At 46.6% G+C, this 18,759-nt stretch overlaps 1 protein-coding gene across 3 annotated transcripts in view; it reads right to left on the bottom strand.

Annotated features, from left to right (window-relative positions):
* Nucleotides 1–18,759, bottom strand: part of LPAR4 (lysophosphatidic acid receptor 4) — a 94,720-nt gene that overhangs the window by 37,950 nt on the left and 38,011 nt on the right. The window contains exon 1 of one of the 3 annotated variants that reach the window (XM_040405725.1): nucleotides 17,111–17,189. The exons of 1 other annotated variant lie outside the window; for it this stretch is intronic. The gene's annotated coding sequence lies outside the window, so the exon portion shown is untranslated. Of the gene's footprint in view, nucleotides 1–4,798; nucleotides 5,025–17,110; nucleotides 17,190–18,759 lie in introns of those variants that run through there. One more of the 3 variants, XM_040405723.1, reaches the window with a different exon arrangement.

Here is an 18,759-nt window from a genome sequence, read left to right as displayed (position 1 = left end):
CGGACTTATCCCCATCTTCACCCTTCCTGATATGAGCATCGGAGCATTTCATGTTTACATTTTTGCACTGCTAGGCGAAGGCTTCCACCTAGCAGTGTTCCCGGTGACATCACCAGCTCTGATGGGTCGGCTTTAGCACTGCCCTAGCCCTTTTATAGGCTAGGGCAGCACTAAAGCCTGCCCATTAGTGCCGGTGATGTCACCGGGCTCACTGCTGGGTGGAAGCCTCTGCCTAGCAGTCCCTGTGGAGAGCCCAGTACCTCACCGCGATTCAGCACGGGGCAAAGGAGAGCATTGGAACATGAAATGGGTGAAAATGGGGATATGTCCAGGTTTAGCTCTGAACCCGGACAACACACGAGAGTGTTTGGACCGGGAAACATGTATCTTGTAATGGCTGAATTTCCCAGATCAAACACTGCTCCTGTGACCCAAACTCACAGCAACATAGTGACTTAGGCTATGTTCACATCTGCGTTCAGCCTTTCCGTTCTCTTGCTCCGTTATAGGAGCAGGAAAACGGAAAGGACGGATTTGGCTCATAACTAAGCCGAATGCAGCCTACGGACCTCATAAACCCCCATAGACTATAATGGGGTCCGTTAGGTTTCCGCTCAGAAGATGATTTTGGAGCGGAGACAAAAGTCCTGCATGCACAACTTTTGTCTCCGCTTAAAAATCATCTTCTGAGCGGAAACATAACAGACCCCATTATAGTCTATGGGGTCCTTAGGCTCCGTTTGACTCAGTTTGGCGTCAGTTATGTGCCTTTTCCGTCCTTTCCGTTCTCCTGCTCCTAGACGGAGCAGGAGAACGGAAAGCCAGAACGGTGATGTGAACGAAGCCTTAGGCCTCTTTCACACGAGCGTAACGGATTAGGTCCGGATGCGTTTAGGGTGCGTTCAGTGAAACTCGCACTATTTTGCCAGCAAGTTCAGTCAGTTTTGTCTGCGATTGCGTTCAGTTTTTTCCGCGCAGGTGCAATGCGTTTTGATGCGTTTTTTACACGCGTGATAAAAAACTGAAGAAGGTTTACAAGCAACATCTCTTAGCAACCATCAGTGAAAAACGCATCGCACCCACACTTTCTTCCGGATGCAATGCGTTTTTCACACAGCCCCATTCACTTCTATGGAGCCAGGGCTGCGTGAAAAACGCAGAATATAGAACATGCTGCGATTTTCATGCAACGCAGAACTGATGCGTGAAAAACAACACTCGTGTGCACAGACCCATTGAAATGAATGGGTCAGGATTCAGTGCGGGTGCTATGCGTTCACGTCACGCATTGCACCCGCGCGGAAAACTCGCTCGTGTGAAAGGGGCCTTACTCTGCTCCACTGAAAGAAAAGAAAGCAGCCATATCATAAGACTGACCTCTCATGTCACTGTGCAGTGTTCCCCGAGCCAAAGTCCTACATATCATAGAAGACCAACCAGCTGCTATTGGGCCATTGAAGAGAGGAAGCCCAACCTTAGGCCTCTTTCACACGTCAGTCAACCACTCACGTATTTAATGTGTATTCCGACATAAGTGGTTTTCCACAGACCATGGGGCAGCGATACTACCACGGAAGCATTGTAGTCTATGGGTCTATGGGTCAGTAAAAACCGTAGACACAACACGAATGCCCTCTGTGTTTGGTCTGTGGTTTCCACGGGCCATTGGTAGGAGTTGCTCTGGAAACAAATTTTCAGCCTAGCAGTGTCCGTGTGAGGGCTCATCATGCACACGAATGTATTGTGTGTCCTTTCGTTATTTTTGCCGCCCGTATGCAGAACCATTTTTCTGCAAAAAAAAAACTGAAATTACTGTGTGCGCATTCTGTATTTATATGTCTGCAAATCAGTTCCGCAAAAAAAAATATAACATATCCTATTGCGGACAAGGACAGGCATTGTTACAATGGATCCACTAAAACGGATGCAATACGGACGTCACACAGGTGTCATCCATTTGTTTTGCAGACCGCAAAATACATATGGTTTTGTGCAAGAGCCCTAATACAGATGACACAAGGAGGGCAAAAGACGGACACGTGGACCAAACACAGATCCTTCATGGACATCTTCATGTATGAACCACTTGACACATGAAACGGGCCTTATCTGGTTCCTTCCGATTTATTGCTGGGTGGCGAGATCAGATACAGATTGTTTAAATCTGTGAAAAGGTGGTCCGTGATGGATCCGTGTGTCACTGACACTGCACAGCTGAAAAATTATTTCAAATCATCTGTTCCTAATGATCAGTGAAACACGGATGGCCCTTGTGTTGCATCCGTGGTTTTCACGGACCCATAGACTATAATCAGCATGATGGATCCGTGATGGAGCCTGCATCTGTGCTAAAGACACGGACCGTGGTTAAAGACTGATGTGTGAACACACACATTAAAATAAATGGGTACGTGTGCTGTCCGTGGAAAATACGTGCAGCACACATACGTGGAACACTGACTTCTGAATGATGCTTAAGTATGGGAGTGGAGAATCATGGAGGATTATCGAAAAATTGTGGAGGGTTAAAAAAAAATGAAAATAAAAAGGACTATGGCCTCTTGCGCATGAACGTTTTTTTTCATGTTTCCGTTCAGTTTTTTGCGTTCCGTATACGGAACTATTCATTTAAATGGGTCCACAGAAAAAAACGGAATGTACTCCCCGTATGCCTTCCATTTCCGTATTTCCGTTCAAAGATAGAACATGTCCTATTATTGTCTGCATAACGGACAAAGATAGTAATGTTCTATTAGGGGCCAGCTGCTCCCTTCCGTAAAAAACGGAATGCACACGGATGTCATCCGTATTTTATGCAGATCCGTTTTTTGCGGACCGCAAAATATTGAAAAAGCCATACGGTCGTGTGCAAGAGGTCTAATGGAGCATTCACACAACCGAAAGTGTTTTGTGGTCCGCAAGTTGCAGATCCACAAAACACGGATAACGGCCAAGTGCGTTCCGCATTTTGCGGACCGCACATGGCCGGCGCTATATAGAGAATGCCTATTCTTGTCCGGACAAGAATAGGACATGCTCTATCTTTTTTGCGGGGCCACGGAACGGAACAACGGATGCGGACAGCACACGGTGTGCTGTCCACATCTTCTGCGGCCCCATTGAAATGAATGGGTCCGCACCTGTTCCGCAAATTTGCGGAACGGATGGGGATCCATTTATATGGTCGTGTGAATGCTCCCTGACTGTGACAAAACCCAGAACAGGAGGCCCATTTTAATTTTCGCTATGGGGCACCTATGTCTTCACTCTACATCACTAGCATGAGCCATGGAATTGCTAACAATAATGCTATATGCACACGGCCATTGTGTGTTTTGCCGTCCGCAAATTGCGGATCCGCAAAACACTGATAGCGTGTCCATTAAAATAACTGCCTATTCTTGTCCGCAAAACAGACAAGAATAGGACAGGACAGGTTAGATTTTTTTTTTGCGGACCACGGAACAGAGCAACGGATGCGGACAGCACACGGAGTGCTGTCCGCATCTTTTGAGGCCCCATTGAAGTGAATGCGTCCGCATCCAAACTGCAAATACTGTGGCTCGGATGCGGACCAAAACAGCAGTTGTGTGCATGAGGCCTAAGAGGTGGGTGTGTGGTTATCTATGTCAGTTAGGGCTCATTCACACGACCGTGGTTTGGTTCCGCATCCGAGCCGCATTTTTTCACTTTAACGTTGTCCGTTTTGCGGACAAGAATAGGCATTTCTATAAAAGGGCCGTCGTTTTGTAAATTGGGCCATACCCAGAAAAGGTCAGTCAATCCCAGCGGGGCTGCTGGCTATATGTATGTGGCCTACACAATTTGCTTACACAATTGCCTACACAATTTTACAGCTAAATCGTGCGGCCATTGGCTGGCCAAATGTATTAAACTCTGTGCATAATTTGATAATTTTGGCAATGCAAACTCAAGAAAAAAAAGTTTTTTTTTTTTTGTTTTTTGTTTTAGTTTTTTACACCAGTCATAGATTTCCCCCCGCCTCGCATGCCTCGTCATAAATTAGCAAATTCTTACAGCATGGAGAGGAGAAATACCCCAGCCCGTTTCCAGGCGTAAATGTTAGTGAATACGCCAGAGCTGGAGTCCAGGCCCTGGCATGGCCCACAACATGTTCCCGCTCTGCCTGTCCCATCCACCTGACAAACATGGCGTAAAAACGGCCGGTTAAAAAGGGATGTGCAACTGTTTTTATGACTGGGATTGCAACCTGCCTTAAAGGGCTTGCCAGAGATCCAGGCTTACGCATGCGCTGCGGGTTTTAACCCCAGGCTGGGATCAAATGCTCAATGTACGACTTGTGATCCCACACGGGATCACGGCACATCTCAGGTAACCCCCTTTCATAAATGACCCCCAAAGAGTTCCAAAATTACCAGCATGATAAATATTGCAGAATATTTATCACAAAACACGTTTTTGCATTTCAATAAATCGATCGGATCATCTTGGGGCGATAGAGAAAACAGTAAACTTTACCAAAATTTTCAGACATCTAATAGGAGCAAGTCTTGGAATCGATGGCTAGTTTTAGTTCTATTCCCAGCCAACCTGCCGACCCAACCCCACCAGGGCACATCTCCTGGTGTAATGAAGATTGAAACATTCTGGAACTTGTAGTGCGACAACCACTGGATAGCCGCTAGCTGCTCACACCAATTTTTCATTTTTCGCCTCTTTTTATCTTGGTTGCACATCAGAATCATTGCCAGAAAGAAGCCTGAGGAGCATTTTAACTCTCATCTACAGAGCAAGCAAGCCTAATTGTCTAGCTTACCTTAGCCTTGACTGGAATATCAATTCCTCTGGTCCTTGGCCAGCAACTCGCTTTCTCTGCTCGCTCGGGCTATTGAGGGGAGGACAGTCCTTTACTATCTTGCATCAAGAGGAACAATCTGATCCTGAAGCTAATCCTTCCTGTCTTTAGGGTTTTCTTCTGGTTCTCTTCAGTCATAATAAAATCATGAAGAGCAGTCTTACCACAGATACTTCTCTTTCTGAAGTTAATGGCTTGCAGGTCTAAAGCAAACCCAGACCCGCCTCTGCCTCCACATCATGTGTAAGGAGCTGCCTCATTAACCTCAGATGTGCCAGTGAGGTCTCACTTGTGGTTACAGAGCCATTCCGAGAGGCCACATACTGTAGATCAGATGTGACAATGCTTACTAACGGCAATCACGTTTCTTAAGAAGAAAAAAATAGCATTTTTTTTGGTGTTCTCTCACAGTTTTGCTAACCTGAAGTGCTCACACTGAGCCTCCTGATTCATGCAGTAAAGCCTCATGCTCACGACCGTTGTTCTGGTCCACATCCGAGCCAAAGTTTTTGCGGCTCGGGGGTGGACTCATTCACTTCAATGGGGCCGCAAAAGATGCGGACAGCACTCCGTGTGCTGTCCGCATCCGTTGCTCCGTTCCGTAGCCCCGCAAAAAAAAAATAGAACATATCCTATTCTTGTCCGTTTTGCGGACAAGAATAGGCATTTCTACAATGGGCAGCCTGTTCCGTTCCACAAATTGCGTAAGGCACACAGGCAGCTTCTGTATTTTGCGGATACGTAGTTTGCAAACCACAAAAAAAACGGAACGGTCGTGTGCATGAGGCCTTAGGCCCCTTTCACACGAGCGAGTATTCCGCGCGGTTGCTATGCGTGAGGTGAACGCATTCCACCCGCACTGAATATCGACCCATTCATTTCTATAGGGCTGTTCACATGAGCAGTGATTTTCACGCATCAGTTATGCGTTGCGTGAAAATCGCAGCATGCTCTATATTCTGCGTTTTTCACGCTACGCAGGCCCCATAGAAGTGAATGGGGTTGCGTGAATACAGAATGCATAGTAAAACAGCGCTGGAGGGGTTAAAAATAAAAATTATTTAACTCACCTTAGTCCACTTGATCGCGTAGCCGGCATCTCCTTCTGTCTCCTTTGTTGAATAGGACCTGTGGTGAGCATTAAATACAGGAACAGGACCTTTGATGACGTCACTCCGGTCATCACATGGTACGTCACATGATCTTTTACCATGGTGATGGATCATGTGATGACCGGAGTGACGTCATCAAAGGTCCTGTTCAACAAAGGAGACAGAAGGAGATGCCGGCATCACGATCAAGTGGACTAAGGTGAGTTAAATATTTTTTTATTTTTAACCCCTCCAGCGCTGTTTTACTATGCATTCTGTATTCAAAATGCTATTATTTTCCCTTATAACCATGTTATAAAGGAAAATAATACAATCTACAGAACACCGATCCCAAGCCCGAACTTCTGTGAAGAAGTTTGGGTTTGGGTACCAAACATGCGCGATTTTTCTCACTCGAGTGCAAAACGCATTACAATGTTTTGCACTCGCGCGGAAAAATCGCGGGTTTTTCCGTAACGCACCCGCAAATTTTCCCGCAACGCCCGTGTGAAAGAGGCCTTAATGTAACAACCCTTATAGGGAGCAGGACAGGATTGTTGGTAGGGGCACTGATGGTGGTAGTAGTTCTCAGAGTGGCAATCCTTATTCCAGCACTCCTTGGGACATGAAAGAATGGAAATGGTGCACCCTTTTTTCCCCTCATGGCACACCGTGGTTTTGGGGTTCCTGTCTGGTGGTGACTGGGATGCCCTTGGTGTTAGATGAGCTGCAGGGTGCAAGGCAGGAGAACATGGCCTGTGTCGGTTTGGCCCCTTTCACACGAGCGAGTTTTCCGCGTGGGTGCAATGCGTGACGTGAACGCATAGCACCCGCACTGAATCCAGTGCAGCTGTACTGGGGGGCGTCAGCCTTTAGGGGAGGCTGCCATGATAGGTTTTGGGGAGCGAGGGGAAGTGTGGTAGATGGGTGAGGGCTGGTGAGGTGAGGTAGGGGTTAAAATGGTGGGAGGAAGCGGCCGGGGAGTAGGGGCGGAGCTTGAGGTTTATAAGGGTGGCGCCAAGGGCTATCCGGCGCCATCTTTAGTTAGAACAAGCTCCCACCAACCCTCCCTTTTTGGTTACTGTATTGGTTTGTGGCGGGAGGTCGAATCTGTTTTGTCACGGCAGGTGTGGCGGTAGGAGGTCCTGGAAGCTGGGCTATAACTTGGTGTTTTGTGGATGGGAGGGCCTCAATTGGTGGAGCTGGACTCCCAGGTTCTGGTAATCGGGCGGTTTAAAGGGGATACAACACTCGGGGGTCTCCGAGCTGGTGTGGCGCGGCTGGAGGCAAGTTGTACTTACCCGGGTGTTTTTGGTGCACTTGTTTTAGAGTGTAACTAGGGCTTTCAGGACCTCCTTCGTCGGGTTCATGATGTACATGTTTTAATGTTATGTTATGTTAATAAAAGGCTGCTGTGGCCATTTAATTCCAGTTACCTGCCTCAGTGTCTTTATTGGTGGCTTTAAGGGGGTGGGGGGCTGGTTAAGGGTAGGTTGGAGTATGATGGACCCGAGAGAACTTCCCCAATAACCCTATCATGACCCATTCATTTCAATGGGTCTGTCTACATGAGCCTTGTTTTTCACGCATCAGTTCTGCATTGCGTAAAAATCGCAGCATGTTCTATATTCTGCGTTTTTCACGCAGCTCTGGCCCCATAGAAGTGAATGGGTCTTCAGTGAAAAACACATTGCATCTGCAAGCAAGTGCGGGTGCGATGCGTTTTTCACTGATGGTTGCTAAGAGATGTTGTTTGTAAACCTTCAGTTTATTATCACGCGCGTGAAAAACGCATCAAAACGCATTGCACCCGCGCGGAAAAAACTGAACAACTGAACGCAATCGCAGGCAAAACCGACTGAACTTGCTTGCAAAATAGTGCGAGTTTCACTGAACGCACCCTGAACGCATCTGGACCTAATCCGTCACACTCGTGTGAAAGAGGCCTTATGCAGACAAATGACCAGGCTGGCTTGGTAAAAGCAAAATACAGTGGGGGTAATTTATCAAGGGACTTTTTTAGGCTACATGCAGACGACCGTATATGTTTTGTGGCTCACAAATTGCAGATCTGCAAAACAAAAACCGATGACATCCGTATGCCATCCGTTTTTTTTTTTGCGGATACATTGTAACAATGTCTAAAACGGACAAGAATAGGACATATTTTTTTTTGCGGGGCTACGGAACGGACATAAGGATGCAGATAGCACACGGTGTGCTGTCCAAATTTTTTGCGGACCCATTCAAATGAATGGGTCTGCATCCTATCTGCAAAAAAAACGGAACGGACACGGAAACAAACAACGTTCGTGTGCATATAGCCTTCGGCCTCATGCACACGAACGTTGTGTGTTTTTTGGTCCGCAAATTGCAGATCCGCAAAACACGGATGGCGTCCGTGTGCGTTCCGCCATTTGTGGAACGGCACAGACAGCCATTGATATAACTGCCTATTCTTGTCCGCAAAACGGACAAGAATAGGACAGGTTATATTTTTTTTGCGGACCACGGAACAGAGCAACGGATGCGGACAGCACACGGAGTGCTGTCCGCATCTTTTGCGGCCACATTGAAGTGAATGGGTCCGGATCCAAGCCTCAAAAACTGTGGCTCTGATGCGGACCAAAACAACGGCGTGTGCATGAGGCCTTAGTTGTTAAACTAGTTGCACCGCTGGTTTTGTGCTGATTTGACAGTTGGGGGCAGATTTTGGGCGTGTCAGGAGCCGTGCCAGGGCCGGTACCCTGGCCCCAGCAAATTTACTAACATTTATGCCTTGAAGGAGGCGAAAATTTTGGCGAAAAGCTACGCCTTCCAAAAGTTGGAGTAGTTTGTACAGCAGGCATGCAGACTGCCATAGATGCATCTAATTTATGATAAGGCACATGCCTAGCCATAAATTAGCCGAATCTTACAGCCGTCAGTCTATCTTAGTAGTGTGGCGAGCACTCGAAGCAAGATAGCCCAAGCCGTGTGCCGTGAAGTCTGTAGCCATAAAGTCTGCCCTCGTGACACAGAGGGGAGGAGTGGTAGTGGCTATAGTGGTGGTTGTAATACTCAGTTCATGGTGGCAGCCTTCACCGTAACCTTCCCTTGTCCACACAGTGCATGGAAGGCCACCCTTTCTTGTCTCACGGCACACTCAGGTATTGGGGAGAGGAGCACTATGTGGACATCTAATGGGGGTACTAAATAGGGGCATTTTGTACTGGCACACATTATGCGGGAGATACTTTGGGGACATTGGTGGCACTAAGAGGAGGTATTCTTTTTGTACTGGCACACAGAAGGGGGCATTAGGACACATTATGGGGGCACTATAGGGACATTGCCTCTACTGGGGGAACTAAGAGGAGGTATTTTTTGTACTGGCACACAATATAAGTTTTTTTTTTTACAGGCACATATTTTAAGGGGGCATTTTTACTAGCACACATTATAAGGGGGCATCTTTTGTACTGGCGCTCATTAAAAGGGGGAATTTTTTGTACTGGCACACATTAGGGGGCATTTTTCTACTGGCACACATAAGGCTACATGCACACGACTGTTGTGTGTTTTGCGGTCCGCAAAACATGGATGGCGTCCGTGTCCGCAAAACAGACAAGAATAGGACAGGTTATTTTTTTGCGGACCACGGAACGGAGCAACGGATGCAGAAAGCACACGGAGTGCTGTCCGCATCTTTTGCGGCCCCATTCAAGTGAATGGGTCCGCATCCAAGCTGCAAATACTGCATCTCGGATGCGGACCAAAACAACGGTCGTGTGCATGAGGCCTAAGGAGAATTATTACTACTGGGGGGCATTACGGTGGGCTTTATTAGTACTGAGGGACTATGGGGAACATGATTACTAGTATGGACACTATAGAGGCATTATAACTTCTGGGGGACAGTGGGGACCAGTGATGGTCAGTTCGCTGTGTTCGCAGGCGAACACTGCGAACTGACCCATCACTGGTGGGGACATTATTACTGTTGGGGGAACTGTAGGTGCACTATTAGATTGATTGATTGATTGATTGATTGATGATTGAAGATTGATGGCAGAAAAAGAACACCTGGTCCATCTAGTGTGCCCTTATATCATTTCTTTTTTTATCTTAGGATAGACATGTGTTTATTCCAGGAAAGATTACATTCACTTACTGTAGAATTCCCAACAACATCTGCTTACTACTAAGTGGCAAAGAATTATTACTATTGATGGGGCTGTGGTGAGCACTATTACTGTGGGACACATATTTACGGCACTAAATCATCATGGTGGTCTGGTCCGAATGGAGAAGATGAAGAAAGAGAACATCTACATCAAAGGAGACGTCACTGGATGTAAGAGGTGTTGGCACTGTAACACCCTGTATGTTTTGTATTGCTGTATATAATGTTATGAAGGAAGGGGTTAGGATGAGAATTTGGCATGGGGGGGGCGGGTGTTTCAGTTTTTATCTCAGGCAGCAGAAAAGCTAGGTGCCCCCGTATTGCTGCCTTTATCTTGAATGGCCTTGATGGTGGTTCTAGACCTTCTTATAGGAGTAGGGATGAGCGGTGTAGGCAATATTCAAATTTGGAATATTTTTCAAATTTTTGGCTTAATATTCGTCATAAATTCTCAAATTCGAGAATTCGTGATTTCCAGTCATTGTTTACTTGATTGCGAAAATCGGCAATGTAATATATTCACGATAAATTCGTAATAAATTCTCAATAAATTTGCGATTAGAATATTCAACACTTTTCGTGAATACGAATATATAGCACTATATTCTAAATATTTGCGAATTCTCGAAGTGGCGATATTCGCGATTAAAATTCACAATCCGAATATTCGCGCTCAACACTACTTGTAAGGTTGCTGGTCTCTTTCCTTTATAAGTACTCTGGTGGCAAAGTTGCTTCTTTGGCAGCTGAAGTATCAGAGAGAAAGGTTCTCTCACAAACACATCCTTCCTGTATCTCTGCTCAATTTAGACTCCACTAACTAACCAGAGGACGGGCTAAGTCCATCACCCTGGTACCCTAAACAGGTCTGAAGTGTTAACTGTATATTGCCCATACATTACTAATAGGCATACAGAGTGCATAGAGACATTAAAGTGCTTCAACATTAAATGACAACATTTAACTCAGTAACAATAAATGAACCCGTTTAGCTATAATTGACCCTTTGCACTGTTCCACTGGGGCAGTGCATTGTCCACGCACTGTCTCTTTGACTGGTCCTCAACCTTCTATAGAAGTCTGTTTTCTTTCCCTCATAGGTTGGTTTAGCACAGTTTCAGCTTTTCACTTACAGAGATGGTGTTTCCTTGGAAAAGGATTCTCTTTTTCCTGCTTTATCTACAGCTAGTCTGGCCTACACACTACACACATCTTATCTCTCGGCTTACTTACCAACAACTCTGTATTCAGGAGGGTGGGGGCAGCCCACCACCCAGCAACTGTCTCTAAGGCAGTGCTTCTCAATTATTTTCTGTCATGCCCCCCCTAGGAAGAAGAAAACATTTCGCGCCCCCCGCGCGACTGTAAATAGTATCATTTGTCTATAAAATTGTTATAAGTACACCTCTGCATAACACTGTATCCTTATTAACGTATAAGAGAATTAAAAAAGAAAGAAATGTGGATCGGACACACACTTATGGGGGGATCTGTGGATGACGGACACTTATGGGGGGATCTGTGGATGACGGACACTTATGGGGGGATCTGTGGATGACGGACACTTATGGGGGGATCTGTGGATGACGGACACTTATGGGGGGATCTGTGGATGACGGACACTTATGGGGGGATCTGTGGATGACTGACACTTATGGGGGGATCTGTGGATGACTGACACTTATGGGGGGATCTGTGGATAACGGACACTTATGGGGGGGATCTGTGGATGACGGACACTTATGGGGGGATTTGTGGATGACGGACACTTATGGGGGGGATCTGTGGATGACTGACACTTATGGGGGGATCTGTGGATAACGGACACTTATGGGGGGGATCTGTGGATGACGGACACTTATGGGGGGATCTGTGGATGACGGACACTTATGGGGGGATTTGTGGATGACGGACACTTATGGGGGGATCTGTGGATAACGGACACTTATGGGGGGGATCTGTGGATGACGGACACTTATGGGGGGATCTGTGGATGACGGACACTTATGGGGGGATCTGTGGATGACGGACACTTATGGGGGGGATCTGTGGATGACGGACACTTATGGGGGGGATCTGTGGCTGGCACTGTTACAGGGGGATCTGTGGCTGGCACTGTTATATATGTGCCATCCACAGACCCCCCACCCCATAACAGTGCCATCCACAGTGCCCCCCCAACCCATAACCGTGCCATCCACAGACCCCCACCCCTTAACTGTGCCATCCACCGATTCCGTGTGCCCGCCGCCGCCGTTTAAAGTTATTAAACATGCCCCCCTCACTCCTAATAGTACCGTATTTCTTCTGTATAATGCCGGCAGGCGGGCCGGGGCGGCCGGCGTGTCCCTCAGTGACGTCACTTGTCTGCGCCACCTGCTTCATTCATAAAGCAGGCGGCGCAGGCACGTGACATCACTGAGGGACAGAAAACTCGCTTGTGTGAAAGAGGCCTAAAGTCCATCTGTCAGCAGATTTGTACCTGTGAAACTGGCTGACCTGCTGGCTGTGCGCTTGGCAGCTGAAGGCATCTGTGCTGGTCCCAGATGCTTTTTAGGCTACATTTACACGACCGCGCTGTGTTTTACGGTCCTCAAATTGAGGATCCGCAAAACACGGATGCTGCCCGTGTGCGATCCACAATTTGCAGAACGGGACTGGCCGCCCGATATAGAAATGCCTATTCTTGTCTGCAAAACGGACAAGAATAGGACATGTTCTATTTCTTTTGCGGGGCAACGGATGCGGACGGCGCACGGAGTACTGTCCACATCTTTTGCATCCCCATTAAAGTGAATGGGTCCGCATCCGACCTGCAAAAAATGCAGCTCGGATGAGGACCAAAACAACGTTCGTGTACATGAGGCCTTAAAATGTTTATTCACACATCCTTGTTTTTCCATCATACCCTGGTCTGTGACGCAGCCCAAACACGCCCAATGGTGTCTATGGAACCATGAAAACCACTAACAGATCACAGAGGGCATCTATGTTCTGTCAATGGTTTTCACTGACCATTGGTAGGATATGCCCATGAAATCCATTTTTCGCCTAACAGTGCATGTGGCACACAGATAACTCATGGAAGGCAAAAAATGGACACATGGACCAAATCCTTCATGGACATCTTCACAGAGGAAACACGGAAGCCGACATGTGAAAGACTTCACATGCACCTGGAGCATATAATGTACAGATTTTCTATGCAGATTTTCATGTGGACGATTGGCAATGTGGTACAGTACCAGCTAAGTAAATGAGATTTTCATGAACATGGGGCGGAAATTTTCAGAGCAGATTTTGAAATTTGCAGCATGATAATAGTTTATGTGGATTTTCAGTGTAGATTGCATTGCAAAGGGTGATCTGGGGCAAATCCATGACATAATGAGCACGTAATGCTACTTTCACACTAACGGTAGCCTTCTCTGGTAGGCTGTTCTGGCGGGGGAACAGCCTGCCGTATCCGTGCTACCGCTAGTGCACCGTGAAGTCCGCTCCGGACCCATTCACTATAATGGGGGCTGGCTGAAGGTCTGGCTGCAGCATGGCAAACATGCCGAGAGGCAGCCGGAAAAAAAAATACGACATGTAGGACCCACCGGAACAGCCTGCCGGAGAAGGCTGCCGCTAGGGTGAAAGTAGCCTAACACATGTGGATTTTGGTGTGGATTTGGTGAGACAAATGCAGCAAAATCTCCACGAAAATCCAAGTGGAAAATCGGCATAAACGACACTGTTTTGTGCATGTACCCTGAGGGTACAGCCACACATGCCTGAAAATTCAGCTGAAGAGTATACTACAGTTTTTTGTACGCAGCTTGTGGGTGAGATTTCATAAAATCTCATCCACTTATCTGGTACTGTATGTACAAGTCACATGTGGACACAGCCAGTGACACGTCCGTGAAAAAAGCATACATTTTTCATCCATGAAGGATCCGTGGTTGGTCCGTGTGTCCGTTATTACCACCGTGTGTCATCCGTAATTCACTGACGTTGCTCAGCTGAAAATTAATTTCCCAAAAATCTCCTATCAGTCTTCAGAGAAAAACGGACGCACCACGGATGCTATCTGTGGTGTGTCCGTGATTTTCATCACATTGTCTAAATCACAGATCAAAGTAGTGCTTTTCTTCGTGATTTTTTTGCTGACCCACGGTGTGAACAGACACATTCAAATCAATCGGTAAGTGTGGTGTCCGTGGAAAATGCAGACAGCACACGTCAGTGAAAAATGGAAATGTGGACGAGGTCTTAGGCCCCTTTCACACGAGCGAGTTTTTCGCGCGGGTGCAATGCGTGAAGTGAACGCATAGCACCCGCACTGAATCCGGACCCATTCATTTCAATGGGTCTGTGTACATGAGCGTTTTTTTTTTCACGCATCAGTTCTGCATGTTCTATATTCTGGGTTTTTCACGCAGCCCTGGCCCCATAGGCCCCTTTCACACGAGCGTGACGGATTAAGTCCGGATGCGTTCAGGGTGCGTTCAGTGAAACTCGCACTATTTTGCAAGCAAGTTCAGTCAGTTTTATCTGCGATTGTGTTCAGTTGTTCACTTTTTTCCGCGCAGGTGCAATGCGTTTTGATGCGTTTTTCACGCGGGTGATAAAAAACTGAAGGTTTACAAACAACATCTCTTAGCAACCATCAGTGAAAAACACATCGCACCCGCACTTGCTTGCGGATGCAATGCGTTTTTCACGCAGCCCCATTCACTTCTATGGGGCCAGGGCTGCGTAAAAAACGCAGAATATAGAACATGCTGCGATTTTCACGCAACGCAGAACTGATACGTGAAAAAAAACGCTCATGTACACAGACCCATTGAAATGAATGGGTCAGGATTCAGTGCGGGTGCTATGCGTTCACGTCACGCATTGCACCCGCGCGGAAAACTCGCTCATGTGAAAGGGGCCTAGAAGTGAATGGGGCTTCAGTGGCAAACACATTGCATCCGCAAGCAAGTGCGGGTACGATGCGTTTTTCACTGATGGTTGCTAAGAGATGTTGTTTGTAAACCTTCAGTTTTTATCAGGCGTGTAAAAAACGCATTGAACTCACACGGAAAAAACTGAACGCAATCGCAGACAAAACTGACTGAACTTGCTTGCAAAATGGTGCAAGTTTCACTAAACACATCCGGACCTGATCCGTCACGCTCATGTGAAAGGGGCCTAAAGATTGATTTAGACAGCTCTATGTTCGGGCCGATTAATTGCGTTCAGTGTGTGTGCTTTTTCCATCCCGATTGTATCAGGATTGCAGGTGTTTTTCACTAGCGTGGAGAAATAGATTGTAAGCTCTTGCGAGCAGGGCCCTGACTCCTAGTGTTTCAGTTGTATATTAGCCAGTTACTTTTGTTTTGTACAGGAACCCTATGGCCTCTTTCACACGGGCGCCACAAATTTTGTCCGGATGCGTAGCGGTTGCATTTTGGAAAACCCGCGCGAGTGGGCACACAATTTCAGTCAGTTTTGTCTGCGATTGAGTTCCATTGTTAATTTTTTTTTTTCGCGCGAGTGCAATGCGTTTTGCACGCGCGTGATAAAAAACTGAATTTGAATATGGTACCCCGACCCGAACCCGGACTTTTTCACTGAAGTTCGGGCTTGGGATCGGTGTCCTGTAGATTTTATTATTTTACCTTATAACATGGTTATAAGGAAAAATAATAGCATTCTTAATGTCCGATGTTCCGTTTTTCGTGATTTTCTGCGGACCCATTGACTTTCAATGGGTCCGTTGAAAACTCGGCTAATGCACCGTTTGTCATCCGCGTCCGTGATCCGTGGTTCCAGTCCGTCAAAAAAATATAACCTGTCCTATTATTTTCACAGAAAATGGTTCGCAAACCCATTCAAGTCAATGGGACCGTGAAAAAAAGCGGAGGCACACAAGATTGTCATCCGCGTCCGCGTCCGTTTTTTTCCTATCATTTGCATGGCAAACTTGACTTAGACTTTTTTTTACTTTCCTTCATGTCTGGTGATCCTCCAAAAATAAAGGAAGACAAATGGAAACGGATCACGGAACAACGGAACCCCATTTTACGGAACACAACAACGGTCGTGTGCATGAGGCCTAACTAAAATGTCCATTGAGGGGTTAAAAAATAAAATAAAATAAACTCACCTTATCCACTTGTTCGCGCAGCCGGTATCGTCTTCTTCTTTCTTCTTCCTGCAGGACCCGCGCTGATGTCATCGCGCTCACCACGTGGTGAGCGCAGTGACGTCAGGGCAGGTCCCGCTGAATGAAGATAAAAGGACCTCTATCTTCATTCAGCAGGACCTGCGCTGACGTCTCCGTGCTCCCCACGCTGCAGAATATGGTGGCGCTATATAAATAAATATTATTTTTATTATTAAAAACTGCAGAATAACAATCCGTATCTGCCAACCATCAGTAAAAAAAAATGCATTGCATCCGGATTCATTAAATTTTTCATGCAAGGTTAATTCACTTCTATGGTGCCGGGGCTGCGTGAAAAACTCACATTATAGTCCAATTTAGTTTGCTGGTATTTTTCCTGAACGCAGAGATAATGCATGAAAAGCGACGCTCATGTCCGGATGCTACGCGTTCACTACACGCATTGCATGCGGATGGAAAACGCGCTGTTGTGAAAGAGCCCTAAGACAATCCAGAGATGGATGGTTCACATGAACCCAGGTTAGTAACATTTTGGAGGATGGGGTGGAGGTGGTGAAAGGAACCTAATTTGGCCAAAATAACATTTCGACTTGTAGCTGTGTGTGATTTCTGTAGGTATACGGTGACTAGAGAAAAGCATACATGTTGTGACTTGGGTTTATGCCTGACATGCATCAAAATGATCAAAGGAAAAAACTGCCAAGTCAAACCTAACCCCTAATGACTGGCTTAACTGCTGAATGACGGGTACAAATTACCAGCACTTTACACTGACGTTACAAATTAAAATGCCTCACTGGCTTAAAATCACAATCCCCCCGATCCCAGAAATTTACTAGCAGGGCAAATTTACTTACAATTCTGAGTCTATGTCCACATAGGCAATATCTTCAATGGATCCTGTAGTGGAAGACGGGCATTTTCCGCTTTATGATTCACCTCGCCAGCAACTTCCCGTTGACTTCAATTTTAAAGTCAGTCAAAAGATTAGCAAATGTCTCATCATCTTTGATAAATTGGGTGCATCTTTCAAGCCTAACACTTCCGTCTGGATATGTTTGTTACTGCATTTTCTACTCCGCCCCCTATGATGGAGTAAGATTGTGATAATAATAATTTTTTTTCGCAGTTGATAAATCTAGTTTAACCCAGCACAACAGGCCGAGCATGTCCACATTCCCACCTAGTTTTCAAAACTGGAGAACTGTAGTGAGTGGTGTAAAAATAGAAAAAGTCATAAAAGTCCACTCGTGATAAATTTCCCCACAGTTTTTTTTCTGGTGTTTCTGTCCTTTAAAAAATATATAAATTGGTATTAGCTGTAAGTCTATGAGATTTTAGAAACGGAGTACATGCATGCACTTTTTGAGGTGCAGGTTTTGGGTAAGTGGCATTTAAAAAAAAGAATGTGCAGCATGGTTGGCTGGCTATGGTGTATTTTCCCCCCTAAACATCTCAGTAGGAACTCAATGAACACAACACATCAAAAATGTAAAACATAAAAAAATGATTGCAATAATTACAAGTAAGTCCAGGTTTACACTTCAGTTATTTGGTCAGTTATTTCCACACCAGGTACAGTATGAGTCGAAAGCATAGAACAGGTGCAAATCTTTCCATTATACCTTATCTCTATCGAGTAGACTTCACTACAGGTTTAGCTCACAATAAGGACTATTAGATGCTCTATAGGTGGAAGTACAGGACGCCTTTGCCATGGCAACCGGACGCCTTTGCAAAGCATCTGGTTGCCATGGCAACCATCGGGCGCTGCCATCACAACGCTGCAGCCCCGATGGTTTGGAGAGGGAGCAACCGCGGCATCTATGGGGTTACAGCAGAGTGTCAGCATAGAGCTGACACTTGCTGCTGATGGCGGCGGCTAAGGAATGGAGCCGCCGCCGATCACACACAGCAGGGGGACCGGGGGCAGCGCTGAAAGAGGGGGGGAGGGGGTACGGCCGCCAACATTGAGGGAGGCTGGGGCAGGAGGGGCGGGGAGAATGCATGGAGCGGACCGCATCAGGGACTACATGAATATGGATCGGGCGGGGGAACTGCATCAGGGGCAGGCGCGGACAGTGGGGTGTTGGAGGCGCACAGATCGGGGGGCACAGGAAGGGGGCACAGATTGGGGGCCACAGAGACACTACCTGATTTCAGGCTCTGATCTGCAGAGCGCAGATCAGAGCCTGAAACCGGCATTTTTTTCACTGCCGCGATCTGATTGGTTAGTCTGCACAGACTAACTAATCGGATCGATTGTCGGCAAGGGGCCACTCTGATTGTTCCCTTGCCGGCATTACTGCACTGTGTGCTGTCCGTGACAGCAGCAGTGCAGGGGCAGAAGCTTTAATCCAAGTGCTTTGCAGTGCTTGGATTAAAGAGCTGGTTTGACGTTTATAGACATGATAGCTGCACGGGGCATGTGCAAATATCACGTATATAAACGGATTGCAGTCGGGAAAGGGTTAACAAAGGTTCCAAGTAGAGCTTCAACATGCAA

The sequence above is a fragment of the Bufo bufo genome, chromosome 8 (assembly GCF_905171765.1).
Source record: "Bufo bufo chromosome 8, aBufBuf1.1, whole genome shotgun sequence".
NCBI lineage: Eukaryota > Metazoa > Chordata > Amphibia > Anura > Bufonidae > Bufo > Bufo bufo.
This window is presented reverse-complemented; position numbering and strand designations above follow the sequence as displayed.